The sequence below is a fragment of the Amblyomma mixtum genome, chromosome 8 (assembly GCF_055824585.1).
Source record: "Amblyomma mixtum isolate Tamu chromosome 8, ASM5582458v1, whole genome shotgun sequence".
In the NCBI taxonomy this organism is placed as follows: Eukaryota; Metazoa; Arthropoda; class Arachnida; order Ixodida; family Ixodidae; genus Amblyomma; species Amblyomma mixtum.
Window position 1 is genome coordinate 24034369 of NC_143019.1, and position 22537 is coordinate 24056905.

The 22537-nt window shown below is 52.2% G+C and overlaps 1 protein-coding gene across 4 annotated transcripts in view; it reads right to left on the bottom strand.

Moving 5' to 3' along the window:
- ena (ENAH actin regulator enabled) overlaps positions 1-22537 on the bottom strand; it is a 116102-nt gene that overhangs the window by 31701 nt on the left and 61864 nt on the right. The gene's annotated exons all lie outside the window — the stretch shown is intronic.

The window sequence follows — 22537 nt, forward strand, 5'->3', positions numbered from 1 at the left end:
ATTTCAACTGGCTGCCAATAGCAACCTTCGGGCCACCTGTCTGCCCCTTCTGTGTCTTCGTCCTAAGCGTTGTTTGTTCAACGAACTATTATCTGGTGCGCCTGTTTGCTTCAACTCCATCCTCACCTAATCGATTTTTCTTACTGACTCATCAATCAGTGAATTAACCAACCCGTTCCCTCCCTCATTAATTTGACTGCTTCGATTTATTCATCCATTCCTCTAATTCACCAAATGGCGTCTTTGATCGATCCGTCCGTCGACGGTGCGATTGACATCTACATCAACGCCGTTATCGTCAGCACAGACCATCCCCCTGCGCACACATCAGGGACAAATAAAGCCGAGCACACCTCTACTCCCGAGTTCCGACGCGCTAAAGACCTCCGCCCGGGCTCGCTTCGCACCTTTTCTTGGCGCTAGACAAAGAGCAAAGAAGATTGCCAGCGCCAACACGCACAAGGCCTCGCGTGAGCACCGGCTATCACCGCCACCGCCGCAGACGACGTGCGACGTTGGCCGGGAAACCTGCAAACCTTAACCTTGCCGACACAGGAGAGTGCAAGAGACAGGGACGGAGCGAGTGGGTAGACCGCGCGGCGGCGGCGGCAAGAGAGCGTGCAAGGATAGGCATAGCACGTATGCGAGGGTAGCGAGAGAGAGAGAGCAAAAAGGGGAGAGGAGGAGGGGCCACGCGGTGTAGTGTGGTGGTGTCGTGCGCAGAGCGCGCGCATACGCGAATCGATGGCGTTCATTAGAAGGGGAGGAGTGCACGTCGCATCGCCGCCAAGGCGTGTCGCGATCGAGCGCGATCGACGCCTCGCGCACTTCCTCCCGATCCTCCGCCTCCCCCTCATTAGCGGGAAAGCGGCTTCCCAGGCTGGGTGCCGGCGGAGCGTAGAGAAGCCGCGGCACAGACGCACGCGTCGCGTACTACACGTGACTCACGCTGGTACGTGTGCGGCGCGTCCCAACCCTGATGCGGGCGCCGTCGAAGTTAGCAACAAAGGGGAGACATTGGCCGCCCTGCACTGTTCTGGTGCAATCGGGGTCGCGGCTTACTGTACCGTGCACATCGCAGGTGAGAAAGGTGTACCGAGGCCGTGCGTAAACAACGGCGGTACGATTCCGTTCGAGTGGTGACGCGTCCTGTTTTGCGTACGCAATGCCGCACGCAGCCAATAGAAGAGGGCACTTGCAGTCAGCCACTAACGACGTGGCGTTTCTCCGTACACTAATCGGCAGAGAAGTTGCGCCATTGACAAGGGTTATTAGGGGCCAGCCTTGTCGGTACATTGGGCACTAGACAGCCCGTAAAGCATCTCGACCAAGGTGGACGTCAGCGTAGACCTTGCTTCAAGCAGAGAAATCCTTAGCATTACAATCCTTAGAAGCCTTACTGGGTGCACGTTATTAATAGGTCTTCTGTTGTCACGCACTGACTGTTTATAGCCTTCCCTCAGAGTACCGTAGACACATGTAGACACAATCAGATAAGAACATAAGTATCGCCATGTTTACGAGAGAGAGAGAAAAAAAGATCAGACGTCGGGTTAAAATTACCATCACTCAATAACACCATGGTCGCACCATGCCGGAGCAAAACGTTGCTGCGGATCAGAGTAAACTAACTGAGAGTTTTCGTCACATTAAAAACGCTTACTATCTAGAGCCATTTACACCTTTGAAGCGATCAACCGAAACAAGCGCAAACACTCGTTGAACGGCATCGTACACTCCGTTTCAGCGTAAGACAATGCAGAACTCCACGTAAAGAGGTGTAAAACGAGAGTCAAGCGACGCCAGCGCCATACACGGGGAACTCAGCACCCAAAACCTGGAGAATAACGGTTCGTCCCTTCCCATTCAGGAAGGCGCCAAAGGACGATGGCGTTGGGGGTCTTTACACCCTTTCAGAAGTACAACGATAGACTCTGAAAAAACAAGAGTCGAAGAGGCGTCATGCGACGTCAGCGCGGGTACCTGCATGGAGCGAGGTACTTCCTCCCACACTGCATCGCTCAGTATCGATCAGTGGCGGCACTAACTAGCTATATAGAGGAACTACTTGACCCTTCTTTGGACATTCCTTCCAAGCCGCCGCCGCCGCGGTGGCTCAGTGGTTATGGCGCTCGGCTGTTGACCCGAAAGACACGGGTTCGATCCCGGCCGCGGCGGCCGAATTTCGATGGAGGCTAAATTATAGAGTCCCGTGTACTGTGCGACGTCAGTTCACGCTAAAGATCCCCGGGTGGTCGAAATTTCCGGAGCCCTCCACTACGGCGTCCCCCGTAGCCTCAGTCGCTTCGGGACATTAAACCCCCATCAAGCAAACCATCAAACCTTCCAAATGACGGCACGGTCTTAAAACACCTAAAAAAAAATAACAGCCGAAGTGGCGTCACGCAACCTCAACACGAATAAGAATTGGTTGGTTTATTTATGGGGTTTAACACCCCAAGGCGACCAAGGCTATGAGAGACGCCGTAGTGGAGGGCTCCGGAAATTTCGACCACCTGGGGTTCTTTAACGTGCACTGACATCGCACAATACACGGGCCTCTAGAATTTCTCCTCCAAAGCCCGAAGAAATTCGGCCGCCGCGGCCGGGATCTAACCCGCGTCTTTCGGGTCAGCAGCCGAGCACCATAACCACTGAGCTACCGGGGCGGCACGAATAAGAATTGCGCGGTACTCCGCACACTGCAGGAGTGCGCAGTTCAGCGGCGACACTTACTAGCTGGAGAGGAGCGACTTCACCCTCCCCTGGAGGAAGGTGTCGAAGGACGACGGCATGGCCCCGCTCGTTCAGCACCGCCGCTCTGCCGTGATCCTGCCCCGGCCAGTAGTTTGGCCGGTCGCAGAGCAAACGCGGAATCGGACCGGCGCGGCGGAGATGGTTACGCGTTTCTTGCAGTTTTGTCGAATTTTGTCGGCCTCCGTGGGGGGTGGGTGCCACTGCCGTCGTCACGGGCAATTTCGAGGGTGTGAAGCTGGACCCCGGGCTACGGAGTCACGGGACGCCCCAGAGCCGCGGGCCTAATTTTGGCGTCGCCATCTTGGCTGGCGCGCACCGACGACGGTGGCGCCACCACGCGCCCGACAAACGCAGCGCGCTCGCCTGCCTTAACTAACGTACTGTCAAGACGTGCACGAAACTCGCAGGCTGAGGAGGTCATTTTAAGCCTGAATGTATTCTCCAAAACACGACCTGTGGTTTGATCCCGTGCCCTAGATGGAAAATAAGGATTATGTGATCAGTAACTGGTCATGCCGAGTGAGCAAGAGAAAAGGAGAACGACTGCACACGATGTCATCTTCCTTTAGTGTCAAGGAGCCACGCTGCAAGTACAGTCACCGCTATTAACATATCAACAGACCATATTAACGCGACATCGTTAAAGACCCCGTTACTCAGAAAATCCGCGGTCGGCGTTGTGAGCGATAAATGGGGTGGCGTAGAGGAGCCCAGACGGCCACCCTCCGGACGCCACAAGGTCACGTGACCTTATGGCGTCATCATCGGATTGTGAGCAAACTGCCCACCGTGGCAGGTGACAGTTAAATTAATGACCGCGAGAGGTTACTCGGGGAGAGCAACCTGGGTCGCACAAGCCCCCACAGGTGGCAGCACTTGCCATCGCAGGGCAGTGGCTCATAACTTAACCGCTGCACCACTGCGCCAGGAGGGGTACGAGGACCCCCAGGGTCATATGAATCCAAAGTTGAGAACGGCCAATTCCGCACATATCAGGATTAACTCATTACAGCTACCGCGCCATCCCCTGAAAGCGGAGCTAAAGTGTCCCGTCGAGTTCTGTTTCCTCTACTCCTATATATTTTACAGGTGAAAATTTATGCCCACAATCCACTCCTTTAAAGCACTTTTCATCTCCAGCACGTAAAGGCGACCCTCTTCCCTCATCCAGTAACTCATATGCCTAAAATAAATCGATCTGCTATTTATTCGCTTTAACCTCTCCTATTTTAAAGTGACATCAACGCAAGATATTTTTCGCCGTTATACGATATCGCCGCTAGAGCCTCGGCCAACCTTGCCGCACAGTGACTTGGAGCCAGTTTCATTTCAGGCCAGGAACCACAAAAATCTCGCGATTCTTCATTAATGCCGCCACGGCTATGGCCTAGGTCATTTTTGAAGGCAGCATATGGCAAAAATTCAACAGGAGAAGAGGAGGAGAAGAAGGAAAGACGGGGAAGTCAACAGGAGAAAGGACCACGAAAACGCATGCCCAAGCAACGGCAAGACAGAAAAAGGGGAAAAACGAAGAAAAAGTGCACAACAAAGATTCGCCACAAGGGCTCAGTAACAACAGCTGCAGTCGAAAGACACATGGGACAGCGAGGAGGAGGAGGATGAGGAAAGAAATTTTATTGTGCAGCAAATGCATTCCCCCACCCCCTTCAGCACTGCGCTAAGGGGGGGGGGGGGGGGGGGGGGGGGCAGGAGAAGCCGCTTTAGAAGCCGAGAGATCGTCCAGTCCAAGCGTACACCCACAGCCGCCTGAAACGACTGTCGCAAAACAACGTGACAAAGTTGTGGCCAAACGTTTGGCTGTGCCATGTATTTCTACATGACATTTGTTCTTCCGAAAGGCTTCCGAAACTCCATCGAAGTCTTTACACGTGCTACTCCCACGATTCGCTACCCGTTCCTCCAATGTTTGTTCGTTATTACATCACCCTCGCATGCTACAAAACCCAGACCTGCGGGTGCATTTGTAAAGGTCAGCTTCCTGGATAAAGGTAACATAATATATACGGAGACAAGAACAACAGCAAAGCACCTCCAGTGATCAAAGCGCCGTTAAGACTCGCTAGCTGCCCCTTCCTCATCGCACAAACACGCCCCCTTGGACATGACATCTGTCGTCCTCAAAAGGCCTATTTGCAAGCTGTTACCACACGACTGACCACGCCGACCTCTCACCGACGCAGCATTACAGCCATCACTACCACCGCTCAGACCGGCTTTGACATCCGCGTTGAAGACCGCACATTACCCAAGGTGACGGCGCAAAACACAAAGCATGAACCCCTTCTCCTCCCCCATGCCCGCCCTAACCTAACCCAACCACGTTCGGACACCAAGAAAACCAGAGCTAAACAAGTGCTCGTAGAAGCGGCTTTTCGCTTCGACAGCCGCGTCCGACATCGCAGTCCCGACATCTCCAGGAGAAAACAAAAGAATCTTTCCCCCTCCCGCGATGCCCAGGGCAAGCTGGCACCGCGTCTGGCCGAGACAAAAGAGCGGGAGAGGGAACAAAGAGGGGGATGGGGTTTAAGCCTCCGCTCAACGGAAGGAGGCGAGAGAGAAGGTGGACCGCGGTCACGCCATCATCAGGAGGACGGTCTCGGTCGGTTTCTCGAAGAAGAACGCCCCCCCCCCGCCACCCCCGAAAGGAAAGCGAAGCGCGCGCCCTCTTCCGCCCGCCCTTGAAACCCGCGCGCGTCACGGCGTGACCAGGGCACAACCGCACGCATAACAGGCAGGGGGACAAAGCGGAGGGCTCCGGGCAAGAGGGATAGCGGGAAAGGAAGGGCGACGACCTCCTCTCACAACACAACGCACTCGGAGTCCCCGTGGCAGATGGCTGACCACCACCGGGCAGGCAAGCAGGCAGTCCGGAGAAGCGACGATGCGCGCCGATCGCCGCTGCATCTCGTGCCTCTGTCCCTGCTGCCGCCCGCATCGTAGTGCATGGAGGCCTGCTTTCTCTCCTGTTGCAGCAGGCGTCTTCTTGCGTCCCGTCCACGGCGGCGCTCTCTCACGCTCGGGCGACCGCGGAGACAAGGGCGATACGATGCTCGCCCCCTTCTCACGATCCTCCGCTCTCCTCCTCGCCTTCGCACGCTTCCTCCCTCCCGAAACAATTCGGTGCAGTGCTAGGAGAGCCTGCGCGGATTAATTACCTCGCCAGAGCTCGTGGGGCAGCGACGTGAACCTGCGACAACTTTCACTGAGACCCACGCAACCTGCTGAGAGTGGAGCGGAAACTACGGGTGCGAGGCCATGGTTTTTAGCAACACTACAGTAGAGGTGTATTCAAATCATCATCATCATAAGCCTCACTACGCCCACTGCAGGGCAAAGGCCTCTTCCATGTCTATCCAATTAACCCTGTCCTTCGCCAGTTGCAGCCACTGTATTCCCGCAAATTCCTCAATCTCATCCGCCCACCTAACTTTCTCCCACCCCCTGCTACGCTTGCCTTCTCTTGGAATCCACTCCGTTACCCTTAAGAACCAGCGGTTATCTTGCCTCCGCATTACATGCCCTGCCCATGTCCACTTCTTCCTCTTGATTTCAACTAGGATGTCATTAACCCGCGTTTGTTCTCTTACCCACTCTGCCCGCTTCCGATTTTTTAACGTTACACCTATCATTTTTCTTTCCATAGCTCGCTGCGTTGTCCTTAGCTTAAGCAAGCGGGAAAAAAAAATTGCCCAGCGGAAACTGCCGCACATCTGCAGCCGGCCGAAATGAAAGGGTTAGGTTATTGAGATAAAGGCGATGGGACGAAGCCAGGAGGGAACTGAAGAAAGGACAAGGGATAGAGGTACCATTTACAGCTACGTACAGCGACCGCACACCCACAGGGGAAAATGTAAAAAAAAAATTGGAGGACATTTAAGGTCCACCTTTAAGGGTATGACGAGACAGCGGTTCCTCTTGCCCACCCAGACACGGACACCCCTTTCCTCTTTTACAATCACAATCATTATGTGAAAGACCATACGACATACATATAAAGCCCCGCTTTAACCAAGATGTACGAACGTGTCTGAGTGGCGTAGCGGTAGTGTGTCTGACTCGCAACCCGAGGGTCAGGAGTTTACGATGCGCCGCTGGTGTAGCTGGCGCCATCTATGCGAGGCTCTTGTAATCGATTAGTCCTGATTTTTTTTTCGTCACGCCGACGGCAACGCCGACACCGGCTTTTCTGAGAGATGAGACCTTTATGCTGTCGCGTAAAAAAAAAAGTTGACAGAACGATCACGAAACAAAGCTACGGCGGCAGTTGGATTTATCTTTGATGATTACTTAAACAACTCACTAGGGAATGTTAACGTGTTCCCGAACACTTACTAGGTTACCACATCCCTTGTAGGGCACAAAGGCCTCGCTCATGTTTAGACGTCCAATTTACTTTGTCCTGTAACACTTACGCTTCAAAATAACGAAGGAGTGTGCACGAAGTAAGCAAGTTTCAATCCTCCTCGCTCATTCCCCTTCAGCGCCGTTGCAACGAGGATTAACTGTACCCCGAACGGCCAGTAGCGTACAACTGCCCGTTAATCGAGAACCCTTCTCCTTAAGTGCAAAAAGAATCTTTCACGAAATAAGAGAGAAATTGCTAATTAACATTAACCAAAACGAAGATATAATTAGTCTCGCACTTCGAATCTACTCCACCCTTGGGAATTTACTGAACTCAGTGGACAAGATTTGACAAGTCCATTCGTTCCGTTGGTTCCGAGAGCACGCGTCAACTGCAACGTACAAGAGAGATTTGCGCGCCATTTCAGTCGAAAAACTTTTTCGACCGAAAAATTTCAGTGCCACCTATTTATCTTACGTGTTGGCAATGCGACAGCATTAGAACCTGTCGATGCCTTTACCGGAAGTGACGCCTCTTCCCTGTCCCGCCAATGGGAATCATCCGGTCTGGTTACGTCACTTTCCTGTCCAGCCAATGGGAATCATCCGTACTGGTTACGTCACTTTCCTGTCCAGCCAATGGGAATTATCCGTACTGGTTACGTCACTTTCCTGTCCAGCCAATGGGAATTATCCGGTCCGGTTACGTCACTTTCCTGTCCAGCCAATGGGCGAATTTTGACGCGATGGCGAGAAGCAGGTGGCCCGCCTATGACCTTGTGACCATCACAATACGTCGGCAACCTGCCCACTAAACTGTGAGCAAACTGCCCACAGCGGCAGGTGGCATTTTAATAAACAACTGGTCGCGAGAGGTTGCTCGGGAAGAGCAGCGTGGGTCTCACAAGCCTCACCAGTGGCTGCATTTGAAACCGCCGTATGTCGGGACACTGGCGCACCGCTTAACCGTGATCGATGAATGCAAAGAAGAGAATGACCAACTCCTCATATATGAGCATTTACCCATCAAGGCTACGGCGTCACACCCTAACGGAGAAGCTTAACTGACCCCTCCAGTCTTCATGACCGACAATACGTTTCCTTTTACCAGGGGAGGCTTTCAATGCAGTAGCATCAAAACAGCTCTCGCCGATATGTGTCCGTCTTCGGGGCCAAAAGACACCGCAAAAAAAAAAAAAGACTAAGACGTAAAGGTCGCACGAGTACTGAACGCGACGGGTTCCACGCACACGCAGCGAGTCCAACGCCCCATCTCCCTCTTCCGACCAGACGAGCGGTGCTGCACAGAATTAAGCAAGACAAAGCACCGGTCACCGCAGCGAGCCGTTCTTCCCTCTTGACTCCGCTTACGCCCTCCCCCCTCCCTTCCCCCTCCACGCATCGTTAAGTTTCTCTTGCCCCAACTGTCCGGCATCATCACGGCCGCCCCCTGCATTATTCTGCGCTCGCCGCGCTCTCTTTCCGTTCGGTCGGAGCGCTCTTTCTCCGGCTCGGAAGGCGGCGACGACGACGCAGGGGATTGCTTCTTTCGGTGTTCGGTGTCCCGAACGACGACTGTTGAACCGCAAAAAAGAAGAAGAAAGAGCCATATAAGCCGCATGGGTTCGCGCGAAGCTTCGAAGGCGACTACACTGACCTCTCTTTCTCCCCCATCCACCCCTTCCCCTTCCCATCTCCTTTTGTTCGCACCCGAAAAGAGAAGGCACGAACGAGACGGCGCTGACAGTCCCGCGAAGCCCGACACAAAGGGGAGGCTAATATTTATATATCTATAGGAAGACTCCTTCATTTAGAGCGGCTATCCCTTGGCATCTCGGCCGGACAATAGATACACTCGACTATACGTAAGACGACGTGTCACGGGCGATTTCCTATACTTCGTCGTGGCCGACAGACAGCAATACCACAGGCATGCCGGACATACGGGTCTCGGCGCGGTCTCGTCGCCAGTATACCTATACGGTATTTGGACAGCGGTACAGAACTTTCCAAAAGCAGGCCTGACAACACCCCGCTGCGTCAGCACGACGTCATCGCCCTACAAGTTCGGAATGTCAGCTTCAGAGAAGAGAGGGATAGACAGAAGGAAGGAAGGAATGAATGAAAGAAGGGAGCTCGAAAAAAAAAATGAATCACCGTAGACCACGCGAGAGACCGCCCGCTTGGGCTTGGACGCCCACACAGGCAAGCAAGCACGGCTTAGCACGCACGCACACACAGGCAGAAACCGAGGGGCAACTTCTCGGGAGTGAAGGATTGCGGTTGGCGGATGCCGCAACCGCCCGCCGGCACGCGTAGAAGAGTATTTTGGTGCCCGGCGATGGCAGCAGCAGAACGGCACGCGACGACCAAAACGGCTCTCTCTCGCGGCTGATGCGTCAGTGCCCCCAGGCGCAATCCGGAAGTGAACGAGGCGCGGGTATGTGCTGGGTTCCAGAAAGTGCCGAGTTCGAATCCCTTTTTTGGCCGCACGGCCACGACGGTATAAGAGTGGAGGAGAGACCCCGCACGAAACGCCGGTCAGTTTTCCCTGCTCTTTCTTGCTCCCTTTCTTGCAAGATGCTCGAAGAAAAAAAAACACAGAACGATGCCGCGACGTTTCGGCTAAGCTGCTCGACACTCAACGCTGCAGTGCATTGAAAAGCGAACACCAAAGAAGACGCCGTCTAGGTGCAAGACAGCAATACGCCTACATGGGAATAAAAAGGGAATAATATGTCCTTTAGAGCGCTCCTTTGCCCGCTTTTTACCCCTTTCTGTTAAAGAGTGCAAAGCACGTACGAATGTTGCACCTTCTCAAAGACTGTTGGCTTCTTCCACGTATATGCCCAAGCGAGCTCAGTTACCCTATTCATACCGGATATCTGATATGTACAGGCAGTGCGCAAGATAAGAAAGTCATATGTGAGTGCTAAGTTCACCTCGATCAGACGTGTTCGAAGCCACAAAGAATACGCATAAGTTTGCCCTCCCACGCTGGTCATTCTACGCTATTTCTTTTTCCTCCGGGAGGGAACCAGGTTGCAGGGATATATATGCCCGAGAGGCGCATTCAAATGGTTGCTCACCCATGGTGTATGCGTCCGACGCTCCACATATATGCGTGTATACGCAGGTAACCTCCCCCGTGCAGCTTTCTCGCTTTGCACTACCCACTTTTTAATGCAGATTATCTATTCTACAGCTCGCACAAGCAAGCATTTCCGCGAACCCAATTTTGGCGTCCGTACAGCAGCTCGATTAGATAACAGCCCAGGATAACAACTAAGGGGGCTCATACATTCCACGCATATGGCTGCGCAGGTAGGAAAACGCATGTTATCCAGGTGACCTTGGAAGAACCGAAAGTAGTAGTAGACGACGGCGAAAAAAAATACTCAACAGAATACTCAACAGAATACAAAAGCTTTTACGGAAGCTCCAGTATGACAAAGACGACAGGCGCTGATAACCCGCCACTAATCGCACGGTAAATCAATTCATTTCAGCGGGCGTTGCACCTAGCCTGTCTCAGGTGTATAGTGCATTTTTTTTAATAATCAAAGACATATTTCCACAATGCTGAACGGGGAAGGGTAGGAGCTGCTATGTTCCGCATCAATTCAAGCAGTGCTGCTGTGTGGCATAAGGAACTCGTACGCCACCTACACCCTAAACACGAATACGCCTTTCATCATCATCATCATCATCATCAGCCTGACTACACCCACTGCAGGGCAAAGGCCTCTCCCATGTCTCTCCAGTTAACCCTGTCCTTCGCCAGTTGCGGCCACCGTATCTTCGCAAACTTCCTAATCTCATCCACCCACCTAACGTTCTGCCGCCCCCTGCTACGCTTGCCTTCTCTTGGAATCCACTCCGTTACCCGTAAGGAGCAGCGGTTATCTTGCATTCGCATTACATGCCCTGCCCAAGCCCACTTCTTCGTCTTGGTTTCGATTATAGTAGGATACAACTTAAAAGAACAGCATTTGCTAACACTGGGCCGCGGTCCGCGGCGTCCTGCTTTACTCCGCTGCCCAATCGCAACAGTAAACGAAATCAGCTTTTTAATGCTATACTATATCAAACAATCCACGTATCAAAATCTTAGAGCTCATAATTTTATTCCTCTGATAACCTTCTCGTTTACGTAACGAGAAACGTTTAAGCAGCGGACTACGTTTTCGTCGTGGAGGAATTCTGCGCGCGGAGGCTGAATGTGGGCGGAGCTTCACTGCAGACTTAAAGGTTGTGGGAATCCTGGCTTTCCGCCGTCGCCTTTGCGCGGCTGTGCCGGCCGCCCGCGTTGTTTCTCCTCTTTCCCTTGCTCCCGCCTCAGGCGGTGGAGAGGCGGCTGGGTGACTAATCACTGTCATTTAGCCACAGCTCCGCCCCGGCTCCCCAAGGGCCTTTGCCATTGGCGCCTTTTGGCGGGAATCCGGGACCCGTTTTGGCGGCCGCGCATCCCGCGACCGTCCGAGCGGGGCCCAGAGAGAGAGATCCCTCCGAGACAGCGTAAGGTGCGTACGCAACTGTTTTGTCCGTGCCGGCCTTTGCCGTTCGGACCAGTGTTTACTCGAGCTCGCCCGCACGTGTCCTCTGACCTGCAGCGGCTCGAGCCTGTCACTCGGGGTCCAGAGACCTCCGACAGGCGTACCTTGCGTTTATTGCCCACTCTCTCTCGCAACCGGCCCAACGGTCGACACGAGAGGGAGATCACAGCACTGCCGCGGGGACATTCTCCTGCAGCGGCGTGTTAGCGGCGCGCATTACTCGAGTCGCTTCGTGCGCGCAGCGGAGCCTTGCTCCTCGCGCGCCCCCGGGACGGGGTGACTATTGAGTGTGTGTGTATCAGCTAGAAGACGATGTGAATAAACGTCTCCTCTGTGAACTTGGAGGCCTATTTCTTTGCGGCGAATCGCTCTCCTCCCAGCGGAGGTTGAGTGCGCCGCAGCGGTGTCCCAGTGTGTGTGTGTGGTGACGGCTGATCGGGGCCCTTGGCTCGCGCGAAGCTCGAACCCGCGGTGGGTGGTGGCCTGTGTCCACGTAGAAACCCACAAGGTGCACTGAAGAGGAATCTGAACTCGTCTTTTTGCCGCGGAAACTCAATCTACACGTTCCGAGCATTCTTAGAAACCGGGACTTATTGCCATGTGTGGCCGATTTCCCTAATTAAATCGAATTAACGTCCGGCTCCCGCCTTTTTTTTTCGAATTCTGCCTCGTACGGTGGGCGGATTCGACCGACGCGGCGAGTGCCTTTCACCCAGTCCCGCGGCGGCTTGTCGCTCTGCCATCGGCGGAGTAATACGTAGTAGTCCGTAGAAGCAAATAGTCCGCGCGTATTTTTATTTCTGCGGGCTTATTTTGCGGTTATATTCATGGGCGTCCGGAGGGGGGGGCAAGGGGGGGCGGCTGCACCCCCCTGGAAAATCACTCACTCTAACCGTGAGTGATGGCCGCACACCAGGGGCGGCGGTGCGCTCAGCAAAAAGAGTAAAAGCGGCCCCGCTTCCAGCTTTGGGTCACATCTGCGAAGTGCCGCGTCCGGGGACGCGTCGTTGCAGACATACAGCGGCACCGGCGAGCATGTGTTTCGAGGCGTCTTGAGATGGGTGCCTGTTTCTTTGATCTCTAGAGAGATAGCCACACGGAGGCAGACAGTGCACAATCCGGCCACCGATAAATTCTTCAGGAGGGAGGGACAAATCAGCCGTGTCCACCCCCGCTTTGTCGGGCTGCTCAAGGGCAAGCAGGCGATGAGTTGGCGCCGCCGCCGCTCGCTGTCTCCTCCGATCCACGGGAGAGCGCAGTTCGGTAGAAGCGCCGCTTTCAGAATCTTCGGCAAAGGGGATTAGCAGTTGCTTTTGTTCACGGCGACGCAGTCTCCAGAGGCGCCCCCACACCAGCGTTCCTTGCATCTTCTCCGGAAGCCAGCGCCTTTGGTCAAGGCAGCCCGATGGCGCCTGCCTGGCTCGCCTGTCACCTCTGGCTGGGCCTCAAATCCCAACAGCGCCCATGTACTGTGCGATGTCAGTGCATGGTAAAGAGACCCAGCCCAGGTGGTCGACATTATCCGGAACTCTGTACTACTCCGTCCCTCATAGCCTGAGTCGTTTTGGGGCTCTGAACCCCATAAAAACACACAAAACAAATTTTCCGACCGGAGTGGCGAGTGTCCCTTCCCCTCGGAAGTCGCGAGGCGTTCCTTTCACCCCCAAAGTGCTATTAGGAACGACGACAACAAGTCTCGCCGGGTGGCCGCCAGCACGCCTGTTTCTACTGTGTATGGCTGCTAGCGACTTGAGGGTGATTGCTTTCGGGCCTGCCGCCATGGACCACAAGCACCGAGAGGACCCAGGTGCCAGCTGACTTCAATTACGGAGTTTGCCCGGTTGGAGTGCAGGAACAAAACCAGACCCCCTTCACAAAGTGCCTGCACGTGTAGAACGCCGCCGCCGCCTCGGGGAGACGAACGTTATCTTCCCCATTTGCCGTGACCGTGCCAGGGAACAAAGGGCCTCGTCTCCGGTTGCTCTTTGGCGTGCCCAAGCACCGCGACAAGCTGGCGGGCCTCATCTCCGACCCAAGCACGAGGAACCACTTTCGGCGTTTTCGTGACCTCGCGTCTGGCCTCGAGCGGCGGGTGGCATTTGATGATCAACAGATGTCGGTGACCCGCAGAAACCTTCGGCTGGCCGGAGGCCATCACCTACCGCCGTCAACGCTACCTCGACGACAACCTTCTTTCCCTCAGACTCCACATGTGAAGGGGGCGTGACCATGAGTGCAGTGTCGTGTGTGTGCGCACAGGTGAAAGCTCTAGGCCCCTCCCACTCCGGCAAGGGCGTCCTCAACCTAGGGACTTTAGGGAACAAGAAGGATATAAAACTCGACAACGGATGCGGCAGAATCGTCTCACTTCTAACCACCAATGTAAAATGTAAATAAACCTATTCTCCTTTCGCCATCTACCTCTTCGCTCAGCGGCACTCCTGTCCTGAACCCTCAACTCCAACAGTGCGCATTCGGGGATACTGCGGCAAGTAGGCCCTTGCATGTGTGCGCGCCTCTGTGTTTGTGCTTCGGTATTTTTAGTGGCCGGTTGTCAACGAAGCTGAGAACAATCAAGACAGCGGACGAGAAAACGACGAGCGGCGAGTAGTGTGTGTGCAAATACTCGACTGTGCGGTTGCGCGAGCAAGATGGAGCGAGGTGTATGAAGCTGCGAGCGTGCATTTATCTTGTAAATAAGTTTTCGTTGTATATATAGTCATTTTTTGTTTTCAACGTACGCATTCAACCGTTTTTTCAATCAATGTGTATATATTTTTAACACTACCAACCCCGAAGAACTCCATAGCCAGCTTTGTCTCGCGCGGTTCCGAATGATGGACATTCGGCGCTTCTTCAAGCGTCAGCGGTTGTCTGACGAAGCGTTATCCAAATGCGCCCCTGCAGATTCTGGTGTGATATGTGACAACGGTGTAGCATTTGAACAGAGTGATGCAAGCTTTTATCACCGGACAGTAGCTGATGTCGTCGACTCCATGGAAGGGACTCTGTCAACAGTGAGTTCAGGTAATGCAGCAGGCCGAGATGATTCCATTTCTCCTTTCTTGGGATTTAAGTCCGGATTTGACCAGAGCGATGCAACCTTTCATCACCGGACAGTAGCCGACGTCGTCGTCTCCATGGAAGGAACTTCACCAGCGAGCTCCGGTCACGCAGTAAGCCGAGACGATTCCCTTTCTCCTTGCTTGGGATCGATGTCCGGGGACAACATCAAGAAAACAAATAACTTGCCTCAAGAATATGACTTAGGAGAGTTTCTAGGCAAAGCTAAACTCACTGGCATACCGGACTTTTTGAAGTTACGTCTTCTTACTAAGCCATGGTCACCAAATGTTACATACGATTTTAAGAAGGATGTAACACCTGGAAAGAGGCCTTTTCGACATCAATGGCTGGGAGATTACGCCCCCTGGCTTGCGTACTCAGCGACAGCGAAAGGCGCTATTTGTCGTTTTTGCGTCATTTTTCCTCCACGTGTTCACCGGGGTACTCAAGGAAGTTTTATCGTGCGCGCTTTCAGTAACTACAGAAAAATGCACGAGGCGTGCAGGGATCACGTAAAATCCCAATGGCACCAGGAGGCAATGACGGCCTCACAGAACTTTATGGATGTGATGAAAGGCAAGCAGCTACCCGTTGTAGAGCAGCTGAACAGAGCACTCCACGCGCAAGTTGAAAGGAACCGTGAGAAACTATTTCCAATAGTTTCCACCATTGTCTTTTGCGCGACGCATGACTTGCCAATTCGCGGCAAGCAGTCCGATAGTGGAGTCTTCAATGATCTGCTTGACTTTCGTGTAGAAGCTGGAGATACTCTACTTCAGGAGCACTTCGCTTCTTCTGCTGGCAATGCCAAGTACACTTCTGTCCGCGTCCAGAACGAGATCATCACAATCTGTGGCGACATCCTGAAAGAGCAGATAGTTACCGAAGCTAACAAAGCGTTTGCTTTTTCCGTTCTTGCTGACGAAACTGCAGATATTTCAGGAAAAGAGCAGATGTCTATAGGCGTTCGCTTTATTGACAAGGCGGGAGCCGAAGTGTGCGTTCGAGAGCAGTTTTGGGATTTGTAGAGCTGGAGCAATTAAACTCCGCTTGCATCGCCGCGGCAATCTTGAAGTTTTTGACGAATGTCGGGCTGATTCTTTCGAACCTCGTTGGACAGGGGTACGATGGATGCTCTACAATGGCTGGAAAAGAAGCTGGAGTGAACAAAATTATACAAAAACAGTTCCCGAAGGCACTATTTTTCCACTGTGCAAGTCACAAACTAAATCTCGTCATCAACGATCTGAACGACGTCTCTGAAATTCGAAACACAATTGGCATAATCAAACAAACCATAAACTTCTTCCGCGAGAGCGTACTCCGGAGAAAATTGGTGCCGAACATTCCGATGCTGTGTGAGACAAGATGGTCTGCAAAATATAAGTCTATTAGGATCTTCTCTCAGCATTACGTGGCCATAGTCGAAACACTCGAGGAGCTCGCGTCCACGGAATCATGCTCGAACGCTGCAACTAGACAACGAGCTCACATCCTCTACTGCGCAACAACAAGCTCATCTTTCATCGTCTGCTTGCATATGTACAGCGCTCGGCTCGAACCAGTTACGAACATTCTGCAAGGTGTATCCATGGACTTCCATTCTGTGCATGACCACATCACTGAGCTGCAACGTATTTTTCGCGGCCACCGGACGAACGCTGTAGAGGAGTTCTCTAACATCATGAATGCAGCAAGGGAGGCAGCCAATCACTTAAATGTGGTGATATCTGTGCCAAGACAAGTCTCTCGTCAGGCCCACCGAGACAACTACGGGATTCAGTCGCCGGAGGAATACTACCGTGTGGCAATATATGTGCCGTACTTGGACTCCCTCACTGCTTCTTTAGCTCGGCGCTTTTCTGAAAGCAATGAGAGGAGCTTCAAACTTCTCCAGCTGCATCCATCAAAAATGAAGCACTTGAGCCGTGTTGAGTTCGCTGTTCTCGCCGAAGAACTCCAGTGCTTTTACGGCATCGACAACTTCAAGGAAGAGGCCATCTCTTGGTACGAGATGTGGTGCAACAAAACTGGGGACCCATCAGAAATAACTTACTGCGAGCTTCTACATCAGGCCAAGACATTCTTCCCTGGTGTTGCAAAAGCCATTGAGGTGGCTCTGGCTTTGCCAGTTACTACCTGTACGGTCGAACGCTCCTTCAGTACAATGAGGAGAGTGAAAACGTGGCTACGCTCAACGATGACAAACGACAGACTGGACGGCCTTTGTATGATGAGTGTGCACCGAGAGCGTGTAATGAAGCACAGGAATGAATTTATCACCCGTGTCATCACGCAATTCGCCCAGAAAAATCCAGGCGTCTACAGTTGCTGTTTACTGACTGACTGTCGTTGCGTGTTTGTGAACATATTGTGCTGTGTGCTGGTCATCAATCCGGGTGTGTCGAGAACCCGTATGCAGCAAGACTGAGCACTCTTCTCCACGAAGTGATAGTATCTTTTTGCATTTTTATTAATTTTAATTGTTTCTTCGTTGATAAACTCCAATGTATCTCTCCTAGCCACGCTTTAATTTGCTGTTTGTAATTTTTCTTTCATGTGTGTATTTTACTTATTTATTTTATTTATTTATAAATAAATAAATTTACTCCGCAAATAGTGCCTTTTTGCTACGAACATAACCCCCCCCCCCCCTCCGGCGCCAACAGCCAATGGGCCCCCCCCCCTGCAAAAAATTCTGCGGACGCCCTTGGTTATATTATCTGCAAATGAAACTATTTATTCACGAAAACCTAACAAACAAAATGAAGCGAAAGCAAAGCCTCCACGGGACTGGCTGAAAGGCACTCCACGCGTTGGTCGAATCCGCCCACCGTACGAGGCAGAATTCGAAAAAAAAAAGGGCGGGAGCCAGACGTTAATTCGATTTAATTAGGGAAATCGGCCATAAAAGGGCAATACGTTGCAGTTTCTAAGAATGCTGGGAACGTGTAGATCGAGTTCCCGGGGCAAAAAGACAAGTTCAGAATCCTCTTCAGTGCACCTTTAAGTTGTATCCGACTACAGGATGTCATTACACGCCTTCATAGGGAGTAAGGAGGGAGTAAGTTGTCCTCTAGCGCTTACTCCTTTCTGTACGGACAAACTCCCTTTTTACTCCTCTCTGTTTATAGAGTGCAGGATAGCAGCAACTGCAGGTGGTAAGAGGGAGTGCGCTAGAGGAGACCTTACTCCCTTTTCCCTCCTCTCCGTAGGATAGCAGCAACTGCAGAAGACGGGAAAACAGCAGGACACGCAAAGACTACAGTTTTGATCCACCGCGCGGTTCGTGCACAACCAAGGGGGCGGCTTCTCGGAAAGCCGCGCAATCTCGCAATGCAGCAGCACGCATTCGAACTCGCGACGCCTACGCCCGTTCCGAGAAGGAGGCGCTCGCGCGGTTATACACGACCCGGTAACTGGTGCGCACCAGTGAACTCGCACGCCTATCTCTCCGCGCCCTCACAGTTTCCCCCGACTCGTCGCATTCGACTGTCACGCCAGGCGTCATCCGACGGCGGCGGAAGAAGAAGATACTGCGGGGTATTCCAACATCCCCGTTGTAAAGTGAAGGCAGCCAGGCAGACTGCCCGTCTCGGCGCGCCTGATAAACGAGTGCGCAAGCAGGACCTTTAATCAGGGACACCCCCCTACACGCGCCAGAGCGTGAATGCTCTTAAGCGAGGCAAGGGCGGCTATAAAACGTAATGGCTTCCGCCCCTCGGATCGGTTAATGGCTAGGGGACCGGCAGCATCTCGACACGGGGCCCACGTGTCGGCGGAGGGACGACAGCAGGAATACTATACAAAGCCGAATGAAAAATCACAGATAACTGAAGAGGTTGAATTTAAATTCCAATTAAAGACGCCGAGCGCGGACCTTCCTTCAACCGCGAAGGAAGTCAGCCGTGGAAGCCTTAACCTTGCGGAGGGGCGAGGACAATAGCCGGATACAACTCAAGAAAGCAGCGGCTTTTCCCCGTCAAAGGATCCCCTTCCAGCCAATGGCGTCGGCCGATTCTCATCATCCTGCTAGCGTACGTGTGACAATGCAGGGAGTGAAAGATGAAGGGGGATAGTCCACTCCCTGCATTATCACGCTATAGAAGGCTCATAACAATCAGCCGCCGCCATTGGCTGGAAGCGGGTCTTTTCGCCGGGGAAAAGCCGCTTTCTCCTTGAGTTGTACCCGACTAGAGTTCCTCACATCATGATGAGGTCTGGAATGCTGGGGATGCACACCGAGACACACAGCGCACCTCGGACGCAATCCCCCCACCTGGGCTATAATCTTTTCACTAAGGCGCAACATCATAATAGAGGGGAAACCCTTCGCCCAATTTTGCAATTCAGGAAGGTCCGCCAAGGTGCGACGATAATGTGCGCTAATTTGCGAATACAGTTGCGCGGTGCTAACCTTGCACGCAAGGAAGCGCGACCTGTACAATGGCAGAACTGTGGTATACGCATTTTAAACAACAAAAAAAGGCAATTGATCTCTTCAAACAGAGGTCAAAGAAAGCTGTCATATTGGCTGTGCTCGTAGTAATAGCAAAGAGCTCAGCATTTAGAACACCTATGCTCTCCCTCCCCCCTCCTCTCCTCCCCCCCCCCCCCCCCTCCAGAAAAAGGTTTCTCCGAAGGCCGTGAAAAGGTCTCAAGAAAAGCCGCGCAGAACTCGAGCGCCTGTACTGCCATGTGAACGCTGCGTTGTACACATATCGACCACTGTCTAGCATGCCTGCGCCTTGTTTCCGTATGTTTTCCCGTGCACATGAAGAGAATCGAAACGCGAGACGACTGCACGTGACCTAAATGTCAGCCCGGCAAGGTCACCTGTTCCCGCTATATAGTTTCCGATCGCCGATCAATAACGGCGATACGCAGAACAGCTATCGCGCTAAAAGATCGAGCAAGTCGGAAAGGTTCGCGGAGGTCGGAGGGGGGGCTCGTTACTCTGAAATAGACGCGTTCCACTGCGCGGTGGCCTTCTTCGAAATCGGTATGCCTCCAACAGTGAACAGTCTTTTAGGTACCTTGGCCTGCCCTAGGCAACAGGGGCATGCAATGAATTTTTCGTTTGCATATTTAAAGGACACTGGACATCTTGACAAGTTCTAATGACACCTTACACGTTAGCCTCATGCATTCTTCACGCTGTGAACTTTGCTAGCCGTTTTGTCGGACTATGCACTTCATTTCATATTTAACGTCCCTTCTCGCCGGTGCACCTTAGTACGCATTCAATGGCCACATTTTAGCTTCTGCCCTTTTTAATGTTTTTATTTTACCCTTTCCCCACCGCTCTCCTTTCGTCTTTAGCTCCCAAATTCCCTTCCCCACGTAGAGTAGCATGACAGCGATTTATAAAAGCCGGCTAAATTATCTGCTTTTTTCATTAAAGGGTTTCTATTTCTCTCTGTACGCAAAACAGGCCAAAGGAGCAAAAAAAAGTCAAGTTAACCACTTCTACTGTCCATATAATTTCGTAAACAGCGGCGATAATAAAGGAAAAAACGACACTGCGCGACCATACACGCACCGTCCACGTAGTATCCGCCGATATACAGCCACTCCGACCGGAATTAATCGAACTTTACTGACTATACTTCTTGAACTGGAGTTAAAGTTGCGACTGAGAGGTCGACACTTTGCGTGCAGATTGGCTCGTGAGCGCATGAGGACAGCGCAGTTACTGTGGAAACTGTCGCCACTCAGTCGGGTAGCCTGGACTCTTGTTGAACAGTCAACTAATATGACTCCTCAATTAAGCTATTTCGACTGAGTGAAGAGTGACTGACTGAAGACTGACTGACCGAGACTGACTGCATAAGAGGGTTCTCACACAGCTTCCACCCTCGACGTTCGATGACGTTCTACGTCCCATCAGCAGTAACACAGGACGTGCTACGTCCGCCGCTTAAGAACGTGGGTGGCGCTGATGAACACTCTCAAGGTTAGGTTATTTGTAAACATAAATACCCCCGAAAGCAGAAGGTTTGACAGCCGTCGCCGTAGCTCAGCGGTAGAGCACCGGACGCGTAATTCGGAGGTCGTGGGTTCGGATCCCACCGGCGGCATGTGGTTGTTTTTGCTTCTGCTTTTCTAATCAATTAGCTTTAAGCGATAACATATTCAGTAATATTCTAAATCGTACACCACAAAATAAATATACAAATAAAAAAAAACCCCTCTGTCCCTTGGTTTCTGTCGCTGTTGGCTTCTCTCATTTAGTTCAAGAAGTAACGCGGCGTGGTTGGTAGCAGTAACGCGTCAGCAATAAGCACGTTGAGGAGATTGCTGCCAAACAAAAGAACCTGCAATACGCAGAAGAAACCGTCCGAGCTGGTATGACGGCCTGCGGCACCAGTAGTAATTAATACCCAGAGTACACTACCCTTAACATTAAATTCCAAAAGCACAAAACTTCCCACCTTCGTAGCGTAAACACTGACAAGCAGTGTTCGAATCCGTAACTATGGCGTCGGTCTTCACTGGCTTTCAATGCGAGTTTAAGGCAGAAAGCTGGGCTAGTCGGTGTTTGGATTGAGAGGGCATAGTAGTAGCGCTTAAAAAACAAGGACGACAGGGTAGAGAAAGACAACACAGGCGCTAGTTTTTTTTAATTATTATTTTTATACTCGAGAACAACGAATTTATAGGCGACAATCAGGAGCATAAAAAAAAATCAACATTTGAATCGCATGCGTGATGACACTTCCCGATACAAGAACCTCAAATCTTTAGTGCACAGATAAACAACAACACTAGCGCCTGTGTTGTCTTTCTCTACCCTGTCGTCCTTGTTTTTTAAGCGCTACTACTATGTCCTCTCAATTTCAATGCGAGAGCAATAATTACACGCCAATTCCTTGCGCAGCTTCGGTTCCGACTGCGAACAGCGCCACGGCCTGTGCAGTGACGTCACCAAATGTTCCGCAGGCGAACACAGCTGGGGGTAAACACGTGAGCTTAGTGCGGACATGACGACGCGCCGCTGAACACTTCATGACGCGCGTGCAGCACTGCAGACGCTGCCAGCAGCTTTTGAATGACGTCGGCGTGACGCCGGCGTTTCCTCGCCCAACGTCACAGAGCCTCGCAGACGTCATTAAACCCTGCCCCATCAAGTATGAAATATGCAGGTCGCGGTACGCGGCACTCCCGAATCGATCGGCCGTTACGAAGAAGCAAGATTCCAGCTATATCCGGCATACATGCTTCGTTGGGAGGTTTGGGGAGGGGGTGCTATATTTGTATATGAGGGGCAAAATCTGGGTTTCCCGTAAAAAAAAAAAAAAAGTTGATCTCTGGTTGTATTAGTAGCGGCACATATATTTATTTGGAGGAGAAGTTCTAGAGGCCCGTGTACTGTGCGATGTCAGTGCAGGTTAAAGAACCCCACGTGGTCGAAATTTCCGGAGCCTTCCACTACGGCGTCTCTCATAGCCTGAGTCGCTTTGGGACGTTAAACCCCATAAAACCAAACCAAACATATATTCCATTGCTACTACTCAGCTAGCCTGTCCAAGCACTGTAAGCATTTTATTTTCAACGACCCCGTAGACTATCACACTTGACACAAGGCGAAAGGTTGGCGGTGCCTTTATTTCGAAACTACTTGAAGCAGAAAGCTCAAACGCATCGAAATAATGACACTTTCCGCCACGACAGCACGAAACATGCAGACGAACGGTCAGTGGACCTTCGGGGTCCCTCGAGGTATAAACTCGTGGTTATACTCGAGGTATAAACGACACAGACACCTGTTACGAACCAGGCTCCTAAGCACT